General features: G+C 33.9%; 1 long non-coding RNA gene across 1 annotated transcript; it reads left to right on the top strand.

Moving 5' to 3' along the window:
- Positions 1 to 2,575: 2,575 nt before the first annotated feature.
- Positions 2,576 to 11,294, top strand: LOC135701708 (uncharacterized). Its single transcript, XR_010517653.1, has 4 exons — positions 2,576 to 2,713; positions 2,952 to 3,003; positions 3,396 to 3,436; positions 10,559 to 11,294. It is a non-coding gene; the product is annotated as an uncharacterized LOC135701708 (long non-coding RNA).
- Positions 11,295 to 23,329: the final 12,035 nt, after the last annotated feature.

Below are 23,329 nucleotides of genomic sequence, written 5' to 3'. Positions count from 1 at the left end.
TGTGGAATAGTTCAATGATTTGGGTTATCGTTCGTTTATGGTTATTTTTTATTAGGGTTGGCTCATGGTTTCCTGTGGAAAACATAAAAAATCTGCCGGAAAATGAGGAAATGGACTAAAAATTTATTCACTCTCGGAGTAGTACCAACAGGCTGAGTGAATCCAATCTTTACTTTTCTCAAATTCGGAAATCCATTCCACGTTCTGCTAGCGAATGAGCAACATCAGGGTCTGTTGTCTCGTCACATGGCATTGCATTGAAAGTATTTTTTCACCGCGAAAACTTTTTTATTTGCAAGTAGTATTTGTGCCTTAGGCGCATTTCGGAAGGAAGCAGCCGATCCTGGCGAAGCCTACGGTCGGTCTGTTCAACTTTAACCCGCTTCGACGATATTGAAATTCTTGCCGCAACATTATCCATAGTTAGCAGCAAGAACGGATAAACAGTAGCAATCACACGGACGGTGTGTACAACTGGAAACAATAACCAGCAGAAAGCAGTGAGCCACCGCACGGACGGTGTGTACGACCGGCATCTATTGTGGCAGAGCAGCAACAGTATAAGCAGTAGAAACGGTAAGGGCAAATAATAGCACGTATCTGTTTTTTGTATACCCATTCCTCTGACTGTTTGCTTGTGAATCGTCTGTCTCTCCCCCAGTGGAATCGTTCCACATAGTGTGGTTCTCAAATAAAAAATTAATTACTTCTTAACGAAAGTTTTCAATTTCGTATGGATGAAGCACAGGGGGCCCCGAATAGAAATTGTAATGTAGGAAACATCAGCAGACATCTTCAATACATTAAATTTTAACGTGTATTGCTGTAATCTTAATGTATTCAGACGTCAGTGTGACGTCCAAGTACATAAAAATACATTAGCCTCAAACGTTACATCAGAATCAAACGTCTTGACGATGTAAAATTTGACATCAGAATACATCCAATGACAACAGAACCTAACGTTACATTAGAATCAAACATCATCACGATGTAATTTGTTGCACGCATAAAACATCAGAATACATCCAATGACAACAGAACCTAACGTTACATTAGAATCAAACTTCATCACGATGTAATTTGTTGCACGCATAAAACATCAGAATACATCCAATGACAACAGAACCTAACGTTACATTAGAATCAAACTTCATCACGATGTAATTTGTTGCACGCATAAAACATCAGAATACATCCAATGACAACAGAACCTAACGTTACATTAGAATCAAACATCATCACGATGTAATTTGTTGCACGCATAAAACATCAGAATACATCCAATGACAACAGAACCAAACGTTACATTAGAATCAAAGTTCATAACGATGTAAATTGTTGTCCCTCGGTCTCTCGCCGCATGCAATGTTTGTTTTTCCTGAGTCAGCACTACACGGCGAATGAGAACGACCCAAATTTGAGGTTAGTTCACTCATAAATCGCAAAAAGTGCAGGAACTCAGTTTTGAATTAATTTCCCTCATGTTCCGAATATGAGAAAAGCAAAGATTGGATTCTCTGGATTCTCGTAAATTTTCCTTATTTTAGGGCAGATTTTTGAGGTTTTCCACAGGAAAACATGCGGCAAATTTACTCATCCTGCACTTTTTTCGATATTGAGTACACTGTACTCAAATTTGCGTTGATCTCATTGGCCGTGTACAGTTTTTTTTTTTCGCAGTGGGAAAGAAGTTTTGGCATGCCCTGTGGGCAATGTTTATTTGTATGTAAAACAATGCCCTGGTGACGTTACAGTGCAAGAGTTAATTAGTGTTTTAATTGATTATTATCGTTTCAATTGAAAACCGATTTTACTCTTGTTCTGTACGTTAAACATAACGTCGGCTATAGTGTGCTGTACACGCTAACTTGAAAGTACCTATTAATGGTTGAAAAAGACCCATTTTGAAGAAAAGTGGCTTAACTCATTAAATGAGTAAATTTTTACCCATTAATGAGTATCTGTTACCCATTAATGAGTAATTGTTAATCATTAATGGGTAACAGATACTCATTAATGGGTAAAATTGTTTAATCATCAATGAGTTAAACCACTTTTCTTCAAAATGGGTCTTTTTTTACTCATTAATGAGTACTTTCAAGTTAGCGTGTATACCGCATCCGTGTATACGAATACACTTACTACCCCTGTTGGGTGGTTTTGCTCCTCCGTTTTTGACAACATTAGAAGGAGAAAAGGATTTTTTTTTTTTTTTTTAATTCTTTATTTAAGAGATTTTTAGCCTTAGGCTAGTTCATCTCTATGGAGGAGGAGAAAAGGAGACAAACTAGTCAAAAGTAGGTAAAAGTGAACTGGCCGTTGGGTACTTTTTTCTTACCGTGTACGAATACAGCACCCCACACGAATAAAGCCCTACAGTAAAAGTATGGACGACTGACACCACAAAACTGAAAAAAGCTGTTCCAATCGAGCAAAGCGGTGCATTTTGACGGTTCGATTGGAACAACTTTTGACAGACGTCCATACTTTTACTGTAGGGCTTACACACGAATTGCCGGCGACAAAGTGACGTCATTTGACATTGGGCGACTTAAAGACTGACGTTTTTAAATTGGTGTGTTTTTTTTTGTCGTGCGCTCAGCCATCTTGTCTGGTTTGTTTATAAACAAACTAGACAAGATGGCTGAGTGCACGGAGCGCACCGCAAATTCCTTCACCCGAGCCGCGAAGGAAAGTAGCAACTTTAACAGTAAGTATTCAAATATTTGTTATATTTAGTGTTATTATTTGTTATTTCTCATCCGGATTTCTCATGATGTAATTATTTTCAAAAATTGATCCGGTTGAGATAAGCATCCTTGCTGATGCAACGCATCAACAAGGATGTTTAACTCATCAGGATTCCTCCAGCGGATCAATTTTGAAAAATAATGACAAATTCTAACAAACATCCAAAATTTTGATTAATTTGTATTTTTTTTTTTCAGCCGGCTGCTTCCAATAATTCCGGATTGGGACGTGTACGGAAATTGAATAGAGGTAGGTGTTAAACAGTTTTTATTAAGTGTAATTATTTTTAAAAATTGATCCGCTGGAGGAATCTGACTGAGTTAAGCATCCTTACTGATGCAACGCATCAAAAAGGATGTTTAACTCATCCGGATTCCTCCAGCGGATCAATTTTGATGTAACTTTTTTCCAAAAATTGATCCGCTGGAGGAATCCGACGGATTTCATTGACTGATGCAAAGCATCAACAAGGATGATTAACTCATCCGGATTCCTCCAACGGATCAATTTTGATGTTACTATTTTCCAAAATTGATCCGCTGGAGGAATCCGGCTGAGTTAAGCATCCTTTGAAAAATAATTACAAATTCTAACAAACAGATCCAAAATTTTGATTATTTTGTAATTGTTTTTTTTTTCAGCCGCCTGCTTCCAATAATTCCGGAGGTGTTCGGGAATAGAGGTAAGTATTGAACAATTTGTTATTAAGTGTAATTATTTTTTTTTTTTAAATTGATCCGCTGGAGGAATCTGGCTGAGTTAAGCATCCTTATTGTAAGGATGTTTAACTCATCCGGATTCCTCCAGCGGATCAATTTTGATGTATTTTTTTTTTTCCAAAAATTGATCCGCTGGAGGAATCCGGCGGATTTAATTGACTGATGCAAAGCATCAACAAGGATGATTAACTCATCCGGATTCCTCCAACGGATCAATTTTGATGTAACTATTTTCCAAAAATTGATCCGCTGGAGGAATCCGGCGGATTTAATTGACTGATGCAAAGCATCAACAAGGATGATTAACTCATCCGGATTCCTCCAACGGATCAATTTTGATGTAACTATTTTCCAAAATTGATCCGCAGGAGGAATCCGGCTGAGTTAAGCATCCTTACTGATTTAACGCATTCCGATACCGGATCCCGATGTTTATGTTTAAGTTAAAGTTTTATTATAGTTAAGTAAAATTTAAAGTTAAGTTAAATTAAGTATGTAACAACTAAATTTAAGTTAAAATTATGTTAAAGTAAAAGTTATGTTGATGGTAAGATAAACTTATGTTAAAGTAAAAGTTAAAATTTATTTAAAGTTACGTTAAAGGTAAGTTAGAGTTAAGTTAAGGTTACGTTTAAGTTAAGTTAAAGTTATGTTTAAGTTAAGATAAAGTAAAGTTAAAGTTATGTGTAAGATAAAGTTAAGTTAAAGTTATGTTGAAGTTAAGTTAACGTTAAGTTAAAGTTAAGTAAAATTTAAGTTAATGTTAAGTTAACGGTAAGTTAAAATTATGTTAAGTAGAAGTTTATTCAAATTTAGTTATAAGTTATGTTAACGTTAAATTTAAATTAAATTTATGTTAAAGTTAAGTTAAAGTTATGATAATGTTAAGTTATCATTAATTTAAAATTAAAGTTGTGTTAAAGTTAAAGTTATGTTCAAGTTAAGTTAAAGTTAAGTTATGTTAACGTTATGTTAAAGTTATCTTAAAGATAAGTTAAAGTTAATTTAAAGTTATGTTATGTTAAAGTTAAAGTTAAGTTTAAGCTATGTGAATGCGAAGTTAAAATTAAGTTATGTTAAAATTAAGTTAGAGTTATGTTTATGCTTAAGTTAAGTTAAGCTTCAGTTAATGTTAGGTTAAAGTTATGTTAAATTTAAGTTAAAATTACGTTGAGGTTATGTTAAAGTTTAGTTAGAGCTAAAGTTAAGTTAAAGATATGTTAAGTATATGTTAGGTTAAAGTTAAGTTAAATTTATGTTAAATTTAAGTTAAAATTTCAAGTTAAGTAAAGATTAAGTTAAGGTTATGTTGTAGTTTAGTTAAAGTTAAGTTAAAGTTAGGTTAAAGTTATGTTAAATTTAAAGTTATGATAATGTTAAGTTATAATTAATTTAAAATTAAAGTAACGTTCAAGTTAAGTTAAAATTGAGTTAAAGTTGAGCACAATTTAAGTTCATGTTTAGTTCAATTATGTTATGTTAAGGTTTATTCAAACTAAAGTATAAGTTATGTTAAAATTAAAGTTATTATAAAGTTAAAGTTAAGTTAATTTTATGATAATGTTAAGTTTTTTTGAATCATTCATTAAGTTTAAAAGTGATGTTAAAGTTAAAGTTATTTTGAAGTTAAAGTTAAAGTTATTTTAAAGTTAAAGTTATGTTTAAGTTAAAGTTATGTTAAAGTAAAAGTTATGTTAAAGTTAAGCTAAAATTAAATGAGAGCTAAAATTAAGATAAGAGTTTGTTAAAATAAAGTTCAAGTTATGTTAAAGTTAAAGTTAAGTTATAATTAAGTTTAACTTATGTTAAGGTAGAGTTAAAGTTAATTTAAAGTTTTGTGAAATTTATGTTAAAGTAAGTTTAAAGTTAAGTTAAAGTTATGTAAGAGAAAAAGTTATGTTATAGTTATTTTAAAGGAAAGATAAAGTTTTGTTGGAGTTTAAGTTATTGTTAAGTTAAAGTTATTGTTAAGTTAAAGTTATTTTAGCTTAGCTTAGCTTAGCTTAGTCTGACTGCACGTATCGATAGTTGCACTCCGTGATTGATCTGAACCAGTGAAATTGTACAAAGATTGTTAAGTTAAAGTTATTTTAAAGTTAAAGTTAAGTTTAAGTTATTTTAAAGTTAATTTTTTGTTAAAGTTAAGTTTAAGTTATTTTAAAGTTAAAGTTATGTTAAACTAAAGTTAAAGTTCTGTGATAGGTAAGTTAAAGTTAAGTTGAAGTTAAATTAACGTTAAGTTAAAGTTACGTTAAAGTTAAGTTAACGTTATGTTATGTTATGTTAAGTATAAGTTAACTTAAAGTTAAGTTTAAGTTAAAGTTAAAGTTAAAATAATTTTGAAGTTAACGTAATGTTCAAGGTAAAGTTAGGTGAAAGCTAAGTTAAAATTAAGTTAAAGTTATGTCAAAATTAAATTAGAGTTATGTTTATGCTTAAGTTAAGTTAAAGTTCAGTTAATGTTAGGATAAAGATATGTTGAATTTAAGTTAAAATTACGTAAAGGTTATGTTAAAGTTTAATTAAAGTTAAGTTAGAGATATGTTAAGTTTATGTTAGGTTAAGTTCAAGTTATGTTAATGTTAAATTTATTTTAAATTTAAGATTAAATTTAAAGTTAAGTTATAGTTCAGTTAATGTTAGGTTAAAGTTATGTTAAATTTAAATCAAAATTAATTTAAGGTTTTGTTAAACTTTAGTTCAAGTTAAGTTAAAGTTATGTTAATGATAAGTTAAAGTTATTATAAAGTTTAAGTTAAGTTAAAGATCTGTTTAGTTCATGTTAGGTTATAGTTAAGTTCAAGTTATGTTAATGGTAAACTTATTTTAAATTTAAGATAAAATTTAAAGTTAATTAAAGTTAAGTTAATGTTAGGTTAAAGTTCTGTTAAATTTAAGTTAAAATTAATTTAAGGTTATGTTAAAGTTTAGTTCAAGTTAAGTTAAAGTTATGTTAAAGTTAAGTTAAAGTTATTATAAAGTTAAAGTCAAGTTAAAGATGTGTTAAGTTAATATTACATTAAAGTTAAATTAAAGTTATGTTAAATTTAAGTTAAAATTTAGTTAACAACATTTTTAGTTAAAGTAAAGTTAAAATTACGTTAGAGTGAAGTTAAAATTAAAATGATTTTAAAATTAAAGTAATGTTCAAGGTTAAGCTATGCGAAAGCTAAGTTAAAATTAAGTTAAAGTTATGTCAAAATTATGTGAGAGTTATATTAATGCTAAAGTTAATTTAAAGTTAAGTTAATGTTAGGTTAAAGTTATGTTAAAGTTATGTTAAAGTTAAGTTAAAATTAAATTAATGTTATGTTAAAGTTAAGTAAAAAAAGGTTAAGTTTAGTTAAAGAGAAGTTAAAGTTAAGTTAAAGATGAGTTAAAGTTAAGGTTAAGTTATGATAAAGTTAAGTTAAGATTAAGTTAAAGATAAGTTAAAGTTAAGTTAACGCTAAGTTAAAGTTAATGCTAAGTTAAGTTAAGTTAACGTTAACGTTATCTTAAAGTTATGTTACAGATAAGTTAAAGTTATGTTATGTTATGCTCAAGTTAACCCGAAAAAAAATAACAACAAAAATACATTAAAAAACAATGTAACAATAAGACGAAAATTATTGTTTTAACAATGATTTATATTGTTACGTCTACAATAAATTTACCTTGATTTATGTTGTACAAAACAGTAAATTTCATGGTAAATGGAAAATTTACAATAAAAAAGGGGGGTTGTTAAGTATCTTAACAATGAAATTTTCGTGATTTTCCCATATAATTTTTTTTTCAATAACATAATATATTATTGTTATTTTACTGTTGGTTGGCGAATTTATTGATTAAAAAAATAACAGTGTACTTTAGAGTGTATGTGTTGGCTTGACAGATCTACTTTATCGATTTTAAAAATAAATCGAAAAAATAAAACATTGCCCCGGGAAGGGAAGGGGGTGGCATGTCTGTTATGGGTGGTCCTTTTTTTTACTGGTTATGGATCGAGATTCGATCCGGAACTTGTGAGAAATACAGGCCAACTCCCCTGCGCTCGATATCCCTAGGTCACGTCTCCTTGGGGGTTGAGCGCCGTTGATAAGTTAATGCATTCGACTGGAGAGAATCGCCCATGAAATATGCTTCCACCTGAGAGTTCCTTTCTGACATCTTCAAGTGGTGGAGTTTTTTATTATTATTGTATGATTATTCCCTAATAAAAAATAACCATAAACGAACGATAACCCAAATCATTGAACTATTTCACAAATGGTTTGGATGATACCCAGAACACGTCGTTAAGCAAATTAACCATACAATTTTTATTAGGGTTGACTGCACGGAAAAGGTCTCCATTAAGCTTTAGAGAGGGTCTAGGATAAGATATGAGCGGACGCGGACTGCCTGATTTTGAGCCAAACGAACTGTCAAAGCCAGAGCCATACGAGCAGCGCCTATCTTAGGCCGCGGCCAGGGTAGACGCGACACACGACGCGACGCGATGCGACTCACGCAAGGAATAATAATAAATAATAAGATTCTTTTGAATTGGTCGCGTCGCGCCGCGAATCGCGTCTACCCTGGCCGTACCCTTAGTTACATTGGCAGTGTTGCTGACCCTCTCATAGTCTGCATGCTTCAATCAGATTTATTTTTATTGTTCGTGAAGTAACCCACAATGAAAATACACCAATATTTAATGTAACAACAATTTTTATTGTAATTGAGTTGTTCATTATTGTTCATGATCGAATCATGTTAACAATAAAATAAATGAAAAATACGATAAAAATCATTGTAACAACATTTTATTATGTACATTCATTGTACAGCTAGGTAGCAGTTTTGCCGTTTTCGGAAGAGTACAACATTATAACAATCATTTTTATTGTCGACAATAAATATGAATGTTAGAGCATTGTTTCCACTGAAAATTTCACTGTAATTTTTTTTTCGGGAAGTTAAAGTTGAAGTAATGTTCAAGGTAAAGTTATGTGAAAGCTAAGTTAAAATTAAGTTAAAGTTATGTTAAAATTAATTTAGAGTTATGTTAATGCTTAAGTTAAGTTAAAGTTCAGTTATGTTAAATTTAAGTTAAAATTACGTTAAGGTTATGTTAAAGTTTAGTTAAATTTATGTTAAAGCTAAAGTGAAGTTAAAGATATGGTTAGTTGATGTTAGGTTAAAGTTATGTTAAAATTTAAATTATAATAAATTTCAGTTAAAATTAAGTTAAGGTTATGTTAAAGTTTAGTTAAAGTTAAGTAAAAGTTATGTTAAATTTTCCTAAAAATCTGCAAATTACTTAGACGATCTTCGAACTTCCCTGAAGTTCTGTGTACTCCCTGAAGGTCTGTGAATTTCTCTGAAGATCTTCGAACTACCCTGAAGCATTAAAATATTAAAAATTTCTCTAAAAGTCTACAAAACTTTCCTGAATTTCTGCAATTTTTTTCTGAAGCAATAAAAATTTATCTGAAGACCTCCTTTAAGTTCTGCAAATTTCTCTGAGGATCAACAATCTTCCCTGAAATTCAGTATTTTTCCCTGACGTTCTGCCAATTTGCCTAAAGCTCTGTGAACTGCCCTGAAGTACTGAAAATAACTCTTAGATGTACGAGGATCTTTAAATTTATGTGATCTTCCCTGAAGTTCTGTGAGTTTATCTAAAGTTCTGCGAACTTCTCTGAAATTCTGTTCTATAAATTTCCCTTAGGAACTAAAAAATTATCTTTAAATTTACGAACATCACTGTAGTTCTGTTAATTTCTCTGAAGATCTTCAAACTTCCCTGAAGATCTGTGAACATCCATAAAGTAGTGATTATTTCTCGAAACGACGACAAACATTACTGTAGTGCTGTAAATTACTCAGAAGATCTACGAACTTCCCTGATTTTCTTTTGATTTCTCTAAAGATTTCAGTTTTTTAAAACTTCTCTGAAGTTTTTTTTTAATTTCCCTAAAGTTCTGCTAGTTTCTCTGAAGATCTACGACCTTCGGTGTAGTAAGATCTTCATAACAATTTCCGATTATTCTACGTTCTGAAGAAATTTTCAAACGACTTCAATTCGATTTTTTATCAGATGTTGGTCCTCAGAATAATTCCTGATCAACTTGACCTCTTCGAAAAATATCTCAAGATTTTAATTTCTAATCCTTATCAACCTGACCACTTCGAATATTTTCTAAATTACTTTATTTGAATTTCTGATCAGTTGTAGGTCTTCAAAACAATTCCTGCTTATTTTGATCTCTTGTAGTAATATCCGAAAAGTTTCGATTGATTTATTGATCAGTTGTAGGTTCTCAGAATAATACCTGATCAATTTAAACTATTCAAAGAATATCAAAAGGACATCGTTTGAATTTCTGTTCAGTTGTAGGTCTTCAGAATAATTATTAACTTAAATTAAATTAAATCTGGTATTTTTCTGATGTTTATAGAACTACCAACAATCAATACGAAACTAACGATTTTAAATTGGCTCACCACTTTAGTAGCCTATTGGTCCCAAGCAAACGATTAACGTACCCTATTCTAGTTGAAATTCTATTACTACACTATGTTTGTTTTGATTCGCTATGAAAGTTTGACAGATAACATCAGGGGTGTGTGGATTCATGCAGAACATGCAGGGGTGAGTGAAATAGCTTGGGACTGCTTGGGACCGTTGTTCTGGTACTGAGTGAGCCAAAAATAATAATGATTTTCTTCGGGACCCAGTGGTCTTAGAGTTACCTCTATGGAACTACCCTGAAGTTCTAGTAGTTCTTCTAACTAACCTTAAAATGTACATTTACCCCTATACCGCTATGCCGCTGTCCTGGTGTCATTGGGTTCGGCCCTTTACCTGGCTCGTAGACATTTCAAAGACAACAATGTCTGCATGATGTTTATACATCGGTTCAAACTATGCGTATTGATAAGTTTTCTGAAAAGATTTGGATCTAGGTGCATAGTTTGCTTTGATAGTCTTTCAGTTTCTCTAGCATTCTCTAGTCTTAGCTCATCTAAATATTTATTGCAAAATCCCTGGATTAATCTTCAATTTGGCTTTGTTTTCTTGTTTATTTTCTATCGTTCTATGTTCTGCAACCGAGTGGCAACCACTTACGCTAGGGAGGCAATTGAACACCTAGACCTGGACTCATCAACTCAAGGGCCAGGATCCACGGCTGTGCTTCTTTTCGAAGGAAGGCATGACACCACCAAAGCAACCAAGGAAGTCATCAATCCCCACCAACTGACGAGTTTCGTTTGTGGTTCGACACATGGACGGAGCATTTGTGTTTTGCTAAATTTTGCAAATTATTGGGGAATTTCCCTAAAGTTTCACGCGGCCACCAGTTTTCACTCTTCCACAGGCCTTAAGGGTAACCCACATTAGATCTGCTTGCGTTGCGTTGTCGTAAATTTTATAGTTAGACAATATATTTAGCTGTCACTTTGCTGCATCGCGCCAGATCCGGATCTAATGTGGGTGGCCCTGTAGATTTGGAAACTTGATTATGTAAATACTAGGCATCTTTGTCTGGTAGTTCGTTCAAAAATGATACAACAATCGTCAAGCTCGCTGTAACGTCACCTAGTGCCTCGTCACCTACAAATTGGCGCCTATGTCAGTGGTCTAATAACTCTTAGCGCGCTAATGGCATAGTTCCCCTGCCGCATAGAGAGTTACCACAATGACATTAGGTTAGCTAAGGTCAGTTAACTGACTGGTGGGAAACGGGAGCTTACGCAATGGCTATTCTGTATGCATTTAAGAGATAGTCTACCAGAATGGATGATTTTTTTTGTACAATTTTATGTTTTCTGATTGTGCAAAACATGAGAATTAACTTTTCCAATGCTTTCAATTGTTGTGCTAGAAACATGATCTTGTAAACACTACACACCTTAACTGTTAGTTTGATTAAAAAATGCTGCAACAATCGTCAAGCTCGCTGTAATGTCACCAAGTGCCTCGTCACCTACAAATTGGCGCCTATGTCAGTGGTCTAATAACTCTTAGCGCGCTAATGGCATAGTTCCCCTGCCGCATAGAGAGTTGCCGCAATGACATTAGGTTAGCTAAGGTCAGTTAACTGACTGGTGGGAAACGGGAGCTTCAGCATTGACAGTTATGTACGCATTTTTATGATGTTATCTAACAACAATGGTGTGTAGTGTTTACACGATTATGTTGCTAATTCTAATGTGTTGTAAATATAATTGAAAGCATTTGAAAAGTAAGATTCTAGTGGTTATACTACTTAAAACATAAGTAAACATCTACATTTTAAAACATTCAAACAACGTTTACTTTAAACGTTTTGTACATCTGAAAACATCAGAGAACAACAAACAGGAAGTACAATTGAAAACATCCGAACAACGTTTAGTTCTAACGTTGTGTACATCCGAAAACATCCAAAAAACGTTTGGTTCTAGCATCGGGAAACATCTACATAAGAAAACATTAGAATACATTTACATATAAAAACATCCGAACAACGTTTAGTTCTAACGTTTTTTACATCCGAAAACATCCAAAAACGTTTGGTTCTAACATCAGGAAACTTCTACATTAAAAAACATCAGAAAACATTTACATATAAAAACATTTAAACAACGTTTAGTTCTAACGTTTTTTACATCCGAGAACATCCGAAAACGTTTGGTTCTAACATCGGGAAACATCTACATTAGAAAACATCAGAAAACGTTTACATATAAAAACATCCGAACAACGTTTAGTTCTAACGTAATGTACATCAGAAAACATCCTTAAAACGTTTGGTTCTAATGTCAAGAGATTGAAATTTTTGACGTCAGACCGACATTAGAATGGCAAAATTTTGTTCCAAAATTTCTGATGTATACACCATGTTACGTTGCTTAAATACAACTAAATCATAATGTTTTCTAATGTTTGACATCAGGCATACATTTGATTTCGATGCTGATGTAGACATCAAAATCAAACGTTGGGCTAATGTAAATTTCTATTCGGGGCGTCAAGCCTCCCAATGATAAAGTAAGAAAGCGTCATTACCAGGCGTCTTCTGCTTCGCCTTGGGTTGTCTACTTTCGGCAGAAAGAGAAAGCCCTAAACTTCTTAGGGATTAAAAGAACGTTGACGCGTCGTTTCCCGGGGACCGAATTTCATCAGGTCAATCGGAACAAACTGCGTATAACCACAAACGAAGTGACAGACGGAGCGGCTCGAAAACTTTGGTGACTACCCGAAAAAAAAATTACAGTGAAATTTTCAGTGGAAACAATGCTCTGACATTAATATTTATTGTCGACAATAAAAATGATTGTTATAATGTTGTACCCTTCCGAAAACGGCAAAACTGCTACCTATCTGTACAATGAATGTACATAATAAAATGTTGTTACAATGATTTTTATTGTATTTTTCATTTATTTTATTGTTAACATGATTCGATCACGAACAATAATGAACAACTCTATTACAATAAAAATTGTTGTTACATTAAATATTGGTGTGTTTTCATTGTGGGTTACTTCACGAACAATAAAAATAAATCTGATTGAAGCATGCAGACTATGAGAGGGTCAGCAACACTGCCAATGTAATCAAGATAGGCGCTGCTCATATGGCTCTTGCTTTGACAGTTCGTTTGGCTCTATTCGTTGCCAAGTCAATTGAACGCCTACGACCAGATCGGTTTGAGTTGAACTCAACTCTCCTGTATCATCTAAATCCCGCTTAATGCAGACCTTTTCCGTGCAGTCAATAATCATACAATAATAATAAAAAAATCCACCACTTGAAGATGTCATGAAATAACTCTCAGGTGGAAGCATATTTCATGGGCGATTCTCTCCAGTTGAATGCATTAGCTTATCAACGACCCTCAACCACCAAGGAGACGTGACCTAGAGAGATCGAGTGCAGGGGAGTTGGCTTCCATTTCTCACAAGTTCCGGATCGAATCTCAATCCATAACCAGTAAAAAAAGGACTCACCCGTAACAGACATACCACCCCCTTCCCTTGTTTTGGGCGATGTTTTACTTTTTCGATTTATTTTTAAAGTCGATAAAGTAGATCTGTCAAGCCAACACATACACTCTAAAGTACACTGTTATTTTTTTAATCAATAAATTCGCCAACCAACAGTAAAATAACAATAATATATAATGTTTTTGAAAAAAAATTGTATGGGGAAATCACGAAAATTTCATTGTTAAGATACTTAACAACCCCCCTTTTTTATTGTAAATTTTCCATTTACCATGAAATTTACTGTTTTGTACAACATTAATCAAGGTAAATTTATTGTAGACGTAACAATATAAATCATTGTTAAGACAATAATTTTCGTTTTATTGTTACATTGTTTTTTATTGTATTTTTGTTGTTATTTTTTTTCGGGTAACCTTCTATTGCAATTTTTCAGTGTACCACATGGCAACACCACTACTACTGGATTGTACCCAGAGGTGGCAACAGTACATTTTTTAAAAAACCATCGTCCAGAGCGAAACAAAACAGCCAGCACACGGGCGGCCGTTTATAACTACATTCCAAGCGAACAGCGGAGATAGAGAATAAATAAAATCTCGCAGCCTGATTTTTCCAAACAGTTTATTGTAATGAAATTTTAGCTGCAGGCTTGCGTGTGACAGTAAATTACCAACTCCCTTATTTACGCATAATTTTAACATCAATGCTTATGAGTGGTCAGTCTTCATTCTTATCTTTTAATTCCATGCAATAAACATCAAATAAATGCAGTAATTAGCCAGAAATCAGCAAAATTCTACACGACATAAATTTATGTCGCGCACGCCGCCGGTCTTGTCTGCTTGTTTGTGCGAAAATGTTCTGTCGCTTGCAGAAAACAGTTTAGAAATGTCATGACATTTTTGCCGCTTGCCAGTTTGTTTTTGTGTGTCGTCACAATGGTTATCGCAAAAAGTATCAAATGTTAAGGAAAAAATGTTATACTCCATGACTCGTGCCACCACTGATTGTACCACATGGCAACACTATTATTGGATTGAACTAGCATTTTCACCAAATGTACTAGAATATTTTGGTTCTATCTCTTTCACTCTACTCAAAACTGAAATGCATAAAAAAATGACAAAATGATACGCACTCTTTGCACACTGTCAAAGAATCATTGTACACAAAATCAACTTTGTTCAAATCAAAACAAAAAAACTAACCCATCTGGTGGATGATGGCACAAGCTTCCAAGAAAATTCTATTACAGTGAACCACATTATTTAAATGGATTTCTTCGCCAGTAAGTCGTCTGTCACTTCGTTTGTGGTATAACCATAGAGGTAACTCTAAGACCACTGGGTCCCGAAGAAAATCATTATTATTTTTGGCTCACTCAGTACCAGAACAACGGTCCCAAGCAGTCCCAAGCTATTTCACTCACCCCTGCATGTTCTGCATGAATCCACACACCCCTGATGTTATCTGTCAAACTTTCATAGCAAATCAAAACAAACATAGTGTAGTAATAGAATTTCAACTAGAATAGGGTACGTTAATCGTTTGCTTGGGACCAATAGGCTACTAAAGTGGTGAGCCAATTTAAAATCGTTAGTTTCGTATTGATTGTTGGTATAACTGCGCTCACATATAAAGTCGCAAATGAGATTGCTGACGACGAGGGTTACAATGAAGAGTATTACGTCTACATCCCATCTCGAGATGTGGAGATAGACGGCGTGGTCTCTGCAGTGAGCCTGACGTGTGATGACGTCATCGAAGGTATGGGGCGCCTTCAAAATGCTGCTACATCTACCGTGGACGTTCTGGGTTGCAGGATATTGTATTCAGCGACCACGGTAGATATTCAAAAAACTTATTCCCCTTCAGGCTCACTACAGGTGTCTTTCGCTGGATCGGTTCTCCCAAAGTTCTTAGAAATTGAAAATGTTTTTTTTTCCCGGTGCGACTTTTTGTACCAAGGGTATATAATTGTACCAACTGCAAAAAGTTGGGACACACAGCTGCTTTTTGTGACAACAAGCCCCGTTGTGGCAAATGTAGCCAAGACCACATGGAGGGTGCTTGCCAACAGGAAGCAACTGAATGTGCTTACTGTGGCAAAGAACCTCTTCATGCTTTGCAGGACTGCCCCGCGTACAAGAAGCGTACCAACAATGTGAAGCGTTCAATAAAAGAACGCTCCAAGCTGACGTTTGCAGAAATGGTTAAGTTGCAAAATGGAACCTCTGCTTCGTTGGCATCAGCCGCTCAAAATGAAAACACTTTTGAGATTTTGTCTTCCGATGAACTGGACTCTGACATAGCAGATGAGAGTGAGTCTCCGGAGGTACACGCCCCCGGTAAAAGGAAGCCGACTAGCTCCCCGGGAGTGCGCCGGAAAAAAATAAAACCACTCTCAAAAGCATGCAAAAATCTGAAGGTAGCGGGGATTCATTGAAAAAGCCGAACAAATCGGTAATTGCTGCTCCAGCTGATCCTTGCTGCAGCTTTTCCACCCCGCCGCAACCTAATAAAGGTAATCGTAAGAGGTTACCAAAAATAAACACCACGTCTACTCGCAATTCAAAGAAAACTCTCCCGTCCAAGCGAGGAAAGATTAAATTTAAGGACATTGTGGATAATATTTTGAATGCCCTCGGCTTTCCCGACGAATCGTCACTTCGAGGGCTTATTGACCTGCTTGTTCCTATAGTCGGAAACTACTTCAAGCAATTGACTGCATCATGGCCCCTCATTGGTGAATTCATATCTTTCGATGGATAATTCGTCGAGTGAGGATCAAGATATGATCACTTTATTACAATGGAACTGTCGTAGTTTAATACCTAAATTAGACTCGTTCAAGTATTTGATTCACAATTCTGATTGTGATATATTTGCACTCTGTGAAACTTGGCTTTCTTCTGAAGATGAACTAAACTTCCACGATTTTAACATTATCCGCCTGGACCGAGATGATTCATATGGTGGCGTACTTTTGGGGATCAAAAAGTGCTACCCCTTCTATAAAATCTCAATCCCAATAATTTCAGTCGAAATTGTCGCTTGCCAAATAAATGTGAAGAACAAAGATCTTTGCATAGCTTCTATATAAAGGGTGATACGGTCAAAATTTGGTCAAGGGAAAACGCGTGTAAATCGGTGAAATCGTTTATTTAAAAAATCAAATTAAATTTCTTTTTCAAGTTCAAATAGTATAAAATTCAGGAAAAATATTCAGTTAGGCTTCAGCTTTTCCAAATCCGAATTGCCGGGTCTTACGCTTGACCCCTGCCATCAGATTTTGTACAGCCACCTTGTCCACCTTCTTCGCCGCAGAAAGCCAGTTTGCCTTGAACTGCTGCTCGCCCTTAGCAGTTTTTTGGTCTTCTTTAGGTTCCGCTTGACAATAGCCCAGTATTTCTCAATTGGGCGGAGCTTGTCCTTGGGAACCACCTGCACGTTGTTGGCGGCGTACCACTCCATGGCCTTTTTACCGTAATGGCAAGATGCCAAATCCGGCCAAAACAGTACGGAACAACCGTGTTTCTTCAGGAAAGGCAGCAGACGTTTATTCAAACACTCTTTCACGTAAATTTCTTGGTTGACAGTCCCGGAAGCTATGAAAATGCTGCTTTTCAAGCCACAGGTACAGATGGCTTGCCAAACCAGATATTTCTTTGCGAACTTTGACAGTTTCATGTGCTTGAAAACATCTGCTACCTTTCCCCTTCCTTTTGCCGTATAAAACTCCTGTCCCGGAAGCTGCTTGTAGTCGGCTTTGACGTAGGTTTCGTCGTCCATTACCACGCAGTCAAACTTCGTCAGCATCGTCGTGTACAGCCTCCGGGATCGCGCTTTGGCCGTCGTATTTTGTTTATCATCGCGATTTGGAGTCACTACCTTCTTGTAAGTCGATAGTCCGGCTCGTTTTTTGGCTCGATGCACGGTTGTAGACGATACACCCAGCTTATTTGCGGCATCTCGGAGAGAGAGGTTAGGGTTTCGCTTGAAACTACCGGCAACTCTCTTTGTCGTCTCAGCGGCTTCCGGTTTTCGATTTCCCCCCGATCCAGACTTCCTGGCTGTCGACAAACGTTCCCCAAACACTTTAATTACATTTGTAACGGTTGATTTGGCAACTTTTAGCGATTTTGCCAACTTTGCGTGCGAGTAGCTCGGATTTACGCGATGCGCGAGCAAAATCTTGATACGCTGCTCGTCTTGCTTGGACGGCATTTTGACAACTGAAGAGTGAATTCCAAAATCAAAATAGGAGCAACATTCTACACACACACACCTTCAAAATGAGGGGTGTTCAGTTTTTTAAATGCAAAATTGAAAGAAATACGTCAAGTTGATATTGACCAAATTTTGACCGTATCACCCTTTACGTCCCTCCAAGGACTTCCATAAACCGCCGTCAGCTTTGGAGTTCAGTTAATATCCTTCCATCTCCAGTTCTAATACTGGGCGATATGAACTCACACGGTACTGGTTGGGGCGAATCATACGATGACAATAGAGCGGGTATTTTCTATGATTTGTGCGACGATTTCAACTTGACTATCTTGAACACTGGTGATGCAACCCGTATAGCAAACCCTCCTGCTCGAGAGAGCCGTCTTGACATATCTTTGTGCTCTAACTCACTATCATTAGATTGTCTGTGGAAGGTTATCAATGATCCCCATGGTAGTGATCACTTACCAATTATTATTTCAATCAAATGTAGTCGTCTAAAAACAGATCAGTCAATTCAAGTTCCTTTTGACCTCACGAGGAACATTGATTGGCAAAAATTTGTATCGGTGGTAGCTCTTGGTATTGATTCTACCGATCCTCTACCACCACTGGAAGAGTATCGTTTCTTTACCGAACTAATCTACAAAAGCGCATTAGAAGCTCAGAAACGACGTGTTCCAAGTGCATCCCTCAAAAGAAGACCCGCCACCCCTGGATGGGATGACGAATGCACAAAGTTGTATCTTGAGAAATCCGATGCCTTTAAAGATTATCGTGGACATGAAAGATCTGAGCTTTTTGAAAAGTATCTAAAGCTTGAAAAAAAGCTTAAAAACTTACTAAAAGCAAAGAAACGAAATTACTGGCCTACTTTTATCGAGGGACTTTCTAGAGAAACCTCGATGACAACGCTTTGGAAAAAGGCTCGCAATATACAAAACCGCTCATATTCCAATGAGAGTGAAGAATACTCCTCCCAATGGATATTCGACTTCGCTAAAAAGGTTTGTCCAGATTCTGTTCCAGCACAACCAACATTACGGGATACAGTCCGAAGTAACGGTTCTCTGGATGAACCACCCGAATAGAAATTGTAATGTAGGAAACATCAGCAGACATCTTCAATACATTAAATTTTAACGTGTATTGCTGTAATCTTAATGTATTCAGACGTCAGTGTGACGTCCAAGTACATAAAAATACATTAGCCTCAAACGTTACATCAGAATCAAACGTCTTGACGATGTAAAATTTGACATCAGAATACATCCAATGACAACAGAACCTAACGTTACATTAGAATCAAACATCATCACGATGTAATTTGTTGCACGCATAAAACATCAGAATACATCCAATGACAACAGAACCTAACGTTACATTAGAATCAAACTTCATCACGATGTAATTTGTTGCACGCATAAAACATCAGAATACATCCAATGACAACAGAACCTAACGTTACATTAGAATCAAACTTCATCACGATGTAATTTGTTGCACGCATAAAACATCAGAATACATCCAATGACAACCGAAGCTAACGTTACATTAGAATCAAACATCATCACGATGTAATTTGTTGCACGCATAAAACATCAGAATACATCCAATGACAACAGAACCAAACGTTACATTAGAATCAAAGTTCATAACGATGTAAATTGTTGTCCCTCGGTCTCTCGCCGCATGCAAAGTTTGTTTTTCCTGAGTCAGCACTACACGGCGAATGAGAACGACCCAAATTTGAGGTTAGTTCACTCATAAATCACAAAAAGTGCAGGAACTCAGTTTTGAATTAATTTCCCTCATGTTCCGAATATGAGAAAAGCAAAGATTGGATTCTCTGGATTCTCGTAAATTTTCCTTATTTTAGGGCAGATTTTTGAGGTTTTCACAGGAAAACATGCGGCAAATTTACTCATCCTGCACTTTTTTCGATATTGAGTACACTGTACTCAAATTTGCGTTGATCTCATTGGCCGTGTACAGTTTTTTTTTCGCAGTGGGAAAGAAGTTTTGGCATGCCCTGTGGGCAATGTTTATTTGTATGTAAAACAATGCCCTGGTGACGTTACAGTGCAAGAGTTAATTAGTGTTTTAATTGATTATTATCGTTTCAATTGAAAACCGATTTTACTCTTGTTCTGTACGTTAAACATAACGTCGGCTATAGTGTGCTGTACACGCTAACTTGAAAGTACCTATTAATGGTTGAAAAAGACCCATTTTGAAGAAAAGTGGCTTAACTCATTAAATGAGTAATTTTTTTACCCATTAATGAGTATCTGTTACCCATTAATGAGTAATTGTTAATCATTAATGGGTAACAGATACTCATTAATGGGTAAAATTGTTTAATCATCAATGAGTTAAACCACTTTTCTTCAGAATGGGTCTTTTTTTACTCATTAATGAGTACTTTCAAGTTAGCGTGTATACCGCATCCGTGTATACGAATACACTTACTACCCCTGTTGGGTGGTTTTGCTCCTCCGTTTTTGACAACATTAGAAGGAGAAAAGGAGACAAACTAGTCAAAAGTAGGTAAAAGTGAACTGGCCGTTGGGTACTTTTTTCTTACCGTGTACGAATACAGCACCCCACACGAATAAAGCCCTACAGTAAAAGTATGGACGACTGACACCACAAAACTGAAAAAAGCTGTTCCAATCGAGCAAAGCGGTGCATTTTGACGGTTCGATTGGAACAACTTTTGACAGACGTCCATACTTTTACTGTAGGGCTTTACACACGAATTGCCGGCGACAAAGTGACGTCATTTGACATTGGGCAACTTAAAGACTGACGTTTTTAAATTGGTGTTTTTTTTTGTCGTGCGCTCAGCCATCTTGTCTGGTTTGTTTATAAACAAACTAGACAAGATGGCTGAGTGCACGGAGCGCACCGCAAATTCCTTCACCCGAGCCGCGAAGGAAAGTAGCAACTTTAACAGTAAGTATTCAAATATTTGTTATATTTAGTGTTATTATTTGTAATTTCTCATCCGGATTTCTCAAGCGGGTCAATTTTGATGTAATTATTTTCAAAAATTGATCCGGTTGAGATAAGCATCCTTGCTGATGCAACGCATCAACAAGGATGTTTAACTCATCAGGATTCCTCCAGCGGATCAATTTTGAAAAATAATGACAAATTCTAACAAACATCCAAAATTTTGATTAATTTGTATTTTTTTTTCAGCCGGCTGCTTCCAATAATTCCGGATTGGGACGTGTACGGAAATTGAATAGAGGTAGGTGTTAAACAGTTTTTATTAAGTGTAATTATTTTTAAAAATTGATCCGCTGGAGGAATCTGACTGAGTTAAGCATCCTTACTGATGCAAAGCATCAACAAGGATGATTAACTCATCCGGATTCCTCCAACGATCAATTTTGATGTAACTATTTTCCAAAAATTGATCCGCTGGAGGAATCCGGCGGATTTAATTGACTGATGCAAAGCATCAACAAGGATGATTAACTCATCCGGATTCCTCCAACGGATCAATTTTGATGTAACTATTTTCCAAAATTGATCCGCAGGAGGAATCCGGCTGAGTTAAGCATCCTTACTGATGTAACGCATTCCGATACCGGATCCCGATGTTTATGTTTAAGTTAAAGTTTTATTATAGTTAAGTAAAATTTAAAGTTAAGTTAAATTAAGTATGTAACAACTAAATTTAAGTTAAAATTATGTTAAAGTAAAAGTTATGTTGATGGTAAGATAAACTTATGTTAAAGTAAAAGTTAAAATTTATTTAAAGTTACGTTAAAGGTAAGTTAGAGTTAAGTTAAGGTTACGTTTAAGTTAAGTTAAAGTTATGTTTAAGTTAAGATAAAGTAAAGTTAAAGTTATGTGTAAGATAAAGTTAAGTTCAAGTTATGTTAAAGTTAAAGTTAAGTTATAATTAAGTTTAACTTATGTTAAGGTAGAGTTAAAGTTAATTTAAAGTTTTGTGAAATTTATGTTAAAGTAAGTTTAAAGTTAAGTTAAAGTTATGTAAGAGAAAAAGTTATGTTATAGTTATTTTAAAGGAAAGATAAAGTTTTGTTAAACTTAAGTTAAAGTTATATGTTAAAGTTAATTTAAAGGTAATTTAAAGGTAAGTGAAAGTTTTGTTAGAGGTAAGTTAAAGTTATGTTAAAGGTAAGTTAAAGTTATGTTAAACTTAAGTTAAATTTGTGTTATACGTAAGTTAATGCTATCTTAAAGTTAAAGTTATGCTAAAAATAAATTAAATTTATGTTAAATTTGGTAAAATTTAGGTTTTGCTAAAATTATGTTCAAGTAAAGTTAACGTTAAGTTTAAGTTAATTTAAAGTTAAAGTAAAGTTTAAGTTATTTTTAAGTTAAAGTTAAGTCTAGATTATTTTAGAGTTAAAGTTAAGTTTAAGTTATTTTAAAGTTTAAGTTAAGTTAAAGTTATGCTGAAGGTAAGTTAAAGTTAAGTTGAAGTTATGTTAAAGGTATGTTAAAGTAATTTTAAAGTTAAAGTTATGTTAAAATTAAGTTAAAGTTGTGTTATAGGTAAGTTAAAGCTATCTTAAAATTAAAGTTATGCTAAAAAGAAATTAAATTTATGTTAGATTTGGTAAAATTTAGGTTAAAGTTTTGTTAAAGTTAGGTTCAAGTAAAGTTTAGGTTAAGTTAAAGTTATTTTAAAGTTAAAGTTAAGTTTTAGTTATTTTAAATTTAAAGTTAAGTTCAAGTTATTTTATAGTAAAGTTAAGTTAAATTAATGTTAAAGATAAGTTAAAGTTACGTTAAAGTTGTGTCAAAGTTAAGTTAAAGTAATTTTAAAGTTAAAGTTATGTTAGAGCTTAGTTAATGTTATGGTAATCTTTATTTAAAGTTATGTTATAGGTAAGGTAAAGTTAAGCAAAAAATAAATTAAATTTATGTTATATTTGATTAAATTTAAGTTAAAGTTTTGCTAATATTATGTTAAAGTAAAGTTAAAGTTAAGTTTAAGTTATTGTTAAGTTGAAGTTATTTTAGCTTAGCTTAGCTTAGCTTAGTCTGACTGCACGTATCGATAGTTGCACTCCGTGATTGATCTAAACCAGTGAAATTGTACAAAGATTGTTAAGTTAAAGTTATTTTAAAGTTAAAGTTAAGTTTAAGTTATTTTAAAGTTAATTTTTTGTTAAAGTTAAGTTTAAGTTATTTTAAAGTTAAAGTTATGTTAAACTAAAGTTAAAGTTCTGTGATAGGTAAGTTAAAGTTAAGTTGAAGTTAAATTAACGTTAAGTTAAAGTTACGTTAAAGTTAAGTTAACGTTATGTTATGTTATGTTAAGTATAAGTTAACTTAAAGTTAAGTTTAAGTTAAAGTTAAAGTTAAAATAATTTTGAAGTTAACGTAATGTTCAAGGTAAAGTTAGGTGAAAGCTAAGTTAAAATTAAGTTAAAGTTATGTCAAAATTAAATTAGAGTTATGTTTATGCTTAAGTTAAGTTAAAGTTCAGTTAATGTTAGGATAAAGATATGTTGAATTTAAGTTAAAATTACGTAAAGGTTATGTTAAAGTTTAATTAAAGTTAAGTTAGAGATATGTTAAGTTTATGTTAGGTTAAGTTCAAGTTATGTTAATGTTAAATTTATTTTAAATTTAAGATTAAATTTAAAGTTAAGTTATAGTTCAGTTAA

The sequence above is a fragment of the Ochlerotatus camptorhynchus genome, unplaced genomic scaffold (assembly GCF_037179485.1).
Source record: "Ochlerotatus camptorhynchus isolate MF236.1 unplaced genomic scaffold, CSIRO-AGI_Acam_v1.1 ptg000176l, whole genome shotgun sequence".
Classification (NCBI taxonomy): Eukaryota; Metazoa; Arthropoda; class Insecta; order Diptera; family Culicidae; genus Ochlerotatus; species Ochlerotatus camptorhynchus.
The sequence above is the reverse complement of the archived record's forward strand: the minus strand, read 5'-3'. Positions and strand labels throughout refer to the sequence as shown.